At 37.5% G+C, this 6,235-nt stretch overlaps 1 long non-coding RNA gene across 1 annotated transcript; it reads right to left on the minus strand.

The window, feature by feature from the left end:
- Nucleotides 1-408: 408 nt before the first annotated feature.
- LOC125279000 lies at nucleotides 409-5,938 on the minus strand. Its single transcript, XR_007187293.1, has 3 exons — nucleotides 5,698-5,938; nucleotides 5,372-5,469; nucleotides 409-449 (listed from the first exon to the last, which is right to left on the minus strand). It is a non-coding gene; the product is annotated as an uncharacterized LOC125279000 (long non-coding RNA).
- Between the last annotated feature and the right edge of the window lie 297 nt (nucleotides 5,939-6,235).

The following is a 6,235-nucleotide window of genomic DNA, read 5'->3' on the forward strand; positions in this document are numbered from 1 at the left end:
ATTTTTTGTTTGCTAAGGCATGAATGAAAATTTTCTATAATGGTGGGGACTTTTATAGTGATCTAGTGATATGTTATAAAATCTTATATATATATATATATATATATATATATATATATATATATATATATATATATATATTAATTCTAATATTTAGAACTATTTTTAAACAATTATTTAAAAAAAAAAAGATTATATTTTAATGTATAGTGGTGCCAAAATGGCAAAAAAAAGTCACACATGTTATTGTCAGGTGTCTGTATCTGTGTGATTTGGTGATTTTTAATGGATGCATGTCATTTCTCCTCAAGTTTACAAATGATTATATAATGCAATGACAATCAGACATTTTTAAATGTGAATCAAAGGGATAGTTTACCCAAAAATGAAAATTTAGGTATTGTTTACTCACCCTCATGTCCTTCCAAACCTGTATGACTTACTTCATACTGCATGTGGAACATAAAAGAAGATATTTTGAGAAAAGTCCCATTTTTTCCTCAATACAATGGAAGTCAATGGTAACTCTTATCTACTTCATTGGACCAAAATCTACATAATGTGACTGTCAAAATTATATTTCAAAAACATTTCAAATTAGGAATAAAAACTGACAGGTGTTAATTCTTCTTCTTAAGAAAGAAAAAAAGCAATATTTTTCCATGCATGTTCCACAATAAACAAACACACAGCTCTTTTAACTGTAAGATGCCTTATTATTGATCATTACAGTTTCTCCCATATACAGTGGGTACGGAAAGTATTCAGACCCCCTTAAATTTTTCACTCTTTGTTATATTGCAGCCATTTGCTAAAATCATTTAAGTTCATTTTTTTCCTCATTAATGTACACACATCACCCCATATTGACAGAAAAACACAGAATTGTTGACATTTTTGCAGATTTATTAAAAAAGAAAAACTGAAATATCACATGGTCCTAAGTATTCAGACCCTTTGCTGTGACACTCATATATTTAACTCAGGTGCTGTCCATTTCTTCTGATCATCCTTGAGATGGTTCTACACCTTCATTTGAGTCCAGCTGTGTTTGATTATACTGATTGGACTTGATTAGGAAAGCCACACACCTGTCTATATAAGACCTTACAGCTCACAGTGCATGTCAGAGCAAATGAGAATCATGAGGTCAAAGGAACTGCCTGTAGAGCTCAGAGACAGAATTGTGGCAAGGCACAGATCTGGCCATGGTTACATTTCTGCCGCACTTAAGGTTCCTAAGAGCACAGTGGCCTCCATAATCCTTAAATGGAAGACGTTTGGGACGACCAGAACCCTTCCTAGAGCTGGCCATCCGGCCAAACTGAGCTATCGGGGGAGAAGAGCCTTGGTGAGAGAGGTAAAGAAGAACCCAAAGATCAATGTGGCTGAGCTCCAGAGATGCAGTCAGGAGATGGGAGAAAGTTGTAGAAAGTCAACCATCACTGCAGCCCTCCACCAGTCGGGGCTTTATGGCAGAGTGGCTCGACAGAAGCCTCTCCTCAGTGCAAGACACATGAAAGCCCACATGGAGTTTGCCAAGATGGTGAGAAATAAGATTCTCTGGTCTGATGAGACCAAGATAGAACTTTTTGGCCTTAATTCTAAGCGGGATGTGTGGAGAAAACCAGGCACTGTTCATCACCTGTCCAATACAGTCCCAACAGTGAAGCATGGTGGTGGCAGCATCATGCTGTGGGGGTGTTTGTCAGCTGCAGGGACAGGACGACTGGTTGCAATCGAGGGAAAGATGAATGCGGCCAAGTACAGGGATATCCTGGACGAAAACCTTCTCCAGAGTGCTCAGGACCTCAGACTGGGCCGAAGTTTTACCTTCCAACAAGACAATGACCCTAAGCACACAGCTAAAATAACGAAGGAGTGGCTTCACAACAACTCCGTGACTGTTCTTGAATGGCCCAACCAGAGCCATGACTTAAACCCAATTGAACATCTCTGGAGAGACCTAAAAATGGCTGTCCACCAACGTTTACCATCCAACCTGACAGAACTGGAGAGGATCTGCAAGGAAGAATGGCAGAGGATCCCCAAATCCAGGTGTGAAAAACTTGTTGCATCTTTCCCAAAAAGACTCATGGCTGTATTAGATCAAAAGGCTGCTTCTACTAAATACTAAACAAAGGGTCTGAATACTTAGGACCATGTGATATTTCAGTTTTTCTTTTTTAATAAATCTGCAAAATTGTCAACAATTCTGTGTTTTTCTGTCAATATGGGGTGCTGTGTGTACATTAATGAGGAAAAAAAATGAACTAGGGCTGGGCGATATATCGCATGCGATTCTCACGCGCATTTCGTCAGTAAAGCCGATTCCTTGATTACTGCTAAATCGCCATCACCTGCTTTCAAATGGAGCGTCTTTTAATAGACAGAGCCGTAGTTCACGGACAAGCCATGCAAAATCGGGTTCATTATCGAAGTCGTTTCATCTTCGATACTTCGATACTGACGAAATGCGCGTGAGAATCGCATGCAATATATCGCCCAGCCCTAAAATGAACTTAAATGATTTTAGCAAATGGCTGCAATATAACAAAGAGTGAAAAATTTAAGGGGGTCTGAATACTTTCCGTACCCACTGTATATACTAGTGGATCATCTCTACCTTATCCAGTCTCTGTTTAAAGGGGAAATCAAATTCACCTTGATCTTTTGACATATAAGAGGCCTTTGTACCATTAAAAAAATCCTGCAAGTTTCATGGCTTAAAACATCCTCCTCATTATAAACAAAGCATTTATTTAATCAAGCTCCAAAAATGTCTCATTTTGATATTGCGGGATCTGTGACGTCACACTGACATTTGCATATGACTGCCTCCAGAGCAAGAAATGAACGGAGAGTTATACATCATCACACCATAGGCCCCGCCCACTGGCGTTTAGTCGCTTAACAGCTAACACTTGCCTACACTGGATGTGAACATTGCGTAGCATCAAAAGCAAGTAGAACCCATTATAATCACTGATGCTGTCTACACTGGATACAGATGTGTATTCAGTTTCTGACATACTCCCTGCACTTGAGTCTGTCGACATCAGGTCGACTTCAGGTCGGAAACAAGAGGATGGTTTATTTTAATGGCATCCTGAATTGCGTCGGAAGATTCTATGTTTGTTCGGAGCATTTAGTTTTGTAAACAAGGCACAATGTAATAGATAGTTCTCAAAGAAACTTTCTTTGACAGATGAAGCAGCCAACTGTATTGGATCTGACAGCAGCTGCATCGCAAACTGTAAGTAAATGATCTCATAATGCTCTGTCTGTAAATGATGGTTTCACATGGATTTTTTCAAAACACTCACATGCAGCAGCAAGTGGGCGTTAATACTGTTTCCTATGCAGTGACGTTAATCATAATAGTGGCCGTTTACTGTCAAGCCTTAAAGGAGCCATGCCTTAAAAACAAATCATTTCAGGGAGAGGGTAAGAATGAGGGTTGAAAATCCTAATAAAATAGTTTTTACCTATATATAGTTATGCAAAAAACTTTATTAACATTATAAGTGAACCTCAAGGAATATTAAAATAAAAAAGTCCATGTCATGACCCTTTTAAGGTTGCAAATACTTAATGTAGCTTGTTTAATCTCATTTTTAAGAATGAAGCCCCACTGCAGCTTGAAATAGGCACAAACTCCTTTAAGGACACAGCATGATTCATAATTGATCAATGATCCATAATTTTTTAGATGATTGAATGTTTTTTTTTTTTTTTTTACAGAAGCCACAGTCATTGGCCTCTGTGATAATTAGTTTAATGACCCTCTTATAACTTTGTGCCTACAAGGGCACAAAGTACTTTTACAAGGAAAGTTTTTTTGTCTTAAGCTGCAAAGCAACTATAAGTAAAGCCTTTGTGAGTTGATTTGTCTGAAAACTGTAACATGTGACTCAGCCAGTAGCGTCAGTTTGAGGCAGTTTCTCAGAATAACATGGGAAGTATAGAGGAAACCTGTTTGATAATAGTCTTTATTTTCCCACAACTGGCAAAGACAACCAAGGCTTTTTGGGAAATCACAGAAAAGAGGTAAATGCATGTCATTCCAATCCTTTCTTTCTTATTGATATTTGGTTCCCAACATTCTTCAAAACATCTTTGTGAGTAAACGATGACAGACTTTTCATTTTTGCATGGACTATCCCTTTAACAAAGCGACATTTCAGTATTGCACAGATAAACCTTTCTAGAATGGCGTTTCCTTGTGAGACTTTGCAATTGCATCATGGTGTGATTGATATTTATAATCATTAAATAGTGGGGGGAAAAAGTACATTCATTTCTTTCTTTACTGAGAATTATTTAACTGGCATGACAAAAGCAGTAGTAAAATTGCTAAAGGAAAATAAGTCAAAAGTAAATTATAAATCGGGCAAAACAAGTAGTAGTAGTTAAAGGGTTAGTTCACCCAAAAATGAAAAATCTGTCATTTATTACTTACCCTCATGCCGTTCCACACCCGTAAGACCTTCGTTAATCTTCGGAACACAAATTAAGATATTTTAGTTGAAATCCGATGGCTCCGTGAGGACTGCATAGCCAGCAATGACATTTCCTCTCTCAAGATCCATTAATGTACTAAAAACATATTTAAATCAATTCATGTGAGTACAGTGGTTCAATATTAATATTATAAAGCGACGAGAATATTTTTGGTGCGCCAAAAAAACAAAATAACGACTTATATAGTTTTCAAAACACTGCTTCAGGAAGCTTCGGAGCATAGTGAATCAGCGTATCGAATCTGCTGTTTGGAGCGCCAAAGTCACGTGATTTCAGCAGTCTGGCAGTTTGACACGCGATCCAAATCATGATTCGACACGCTGATTCATAATGCTCCGAAGCTTCATGAAGCAGTGTTTTGAAATCGGCCATCACTAAATAAGTGTTTTTTTTGTTTTTTTTGGCGCACCAAAAATATTCTTGTCGCTTTATAATATTAATATTGACCCACTGTACTCACATGAACTGATTTAAATGTGTTTTTTTGGATCTTGAGAGAGGAAATGTCATTGCTCCCTAAGAAGGCCTCATGGAGTCATCGGATTTCAACTAAAATATCTTAATTTGTGTTCTGAAGATTAACAAAGGTTTTACGGGTGTGGAACGGCATGAGGGTAAGTAATAAATGACAGAATTTTAATTTTTGGGTGAACTAACCCTTTAAAGTGGCTTTATGTAGAATTCAGAAACTTTTGTTATTAGCGACAATTATTAAGTGAACTGCAGCCAGTAACTTATTGCTCGTGCGCGCACTGGTGGTGCACATTTGAGAGACTAAACGTGAATCAAGGCCCTGATAGACTAAGTTCTTTTTTCGTGCTTAGAAGTAAAAATAAGTTGGAAATACCTTTGCGGTTAATGGCGATTTACTGTTAGCCTAACATCCAGACACCGTCCACACCGCTGAGAGCGACGTTTAGATGTGTGCTGCGTGCTTTCCTTCAACTAAATGAAAACACAACAAAAATGACAGCAATGAGAAAGCAGCAGTTAAGAAGGCATCTGATCATAGCGATGTGGATATGTTTACACCAGCTCTGCGATTCACCGACATCATGTCGACAGATGAGGTAAGTAAAATTACACTGTTATGATAATTTGGTTATAGCCTACAGTATATTTGAGACTATAGTTTAAACGAATCCCTTTTATTTGAATGACACATTGACATACCTTACAAAATGGCTCTTTCGGCATTGTTCTGAATATTATATAAGCGTTCATTTCAAGTGCAATTGGACGGAAGAAAGGCTCTCGGGAGCGCGCGTAACCGTCGCATCCTTTTGATTTTCCCGGCAAAACCGTCCCGAGTCCTTCACATAAAAATCAGTCTACAGGCTTTCATAGACCACCTAGGAAGTCGGAGAGGGTCTCGTTTTTGTAAGTTTCATTAAGCTGTTCACAAGCGATTGAAAATTCTTACATATAGCTCAAAAATAATACAAAATAAATATATAAAATAAATAATATAAAATGTTTGATATAAAATTGTATATAAATAATACAATTTATATAAAATATAAAATGTGCAGCGTAAAAGTCTTTCTGTCTCTTTTCTCGTTTGCTGTGCACAACAGATTCTTCTACCAAAAACAAGAATAAATCTGCCTGAGGGTGTTTTGTGTCCAAACAACCCAGTGAAACTTTAAGTATTCCAGTGCTGAACATCTGCATTGGTACACTTTAAATCTAGAAATATATGTGAAAGGAC

The sequence above is a fragment of the Megalobrama amblycephala genome, linkage group LG11 (assembly GCF_018812025.1).
Source record: "Megalobrama amblycephala isolate DHTTF-2021 linkage group LG11, ASM1881202v1, whole genome shotgun sequence".
NCBI classification, from domain to species: Eukaryota; Metazoa; Chordata; class Actinopteri; order Cypriniformes; family Xenocyprididae; genus Megalobrama; species Megalobrama amblycephala.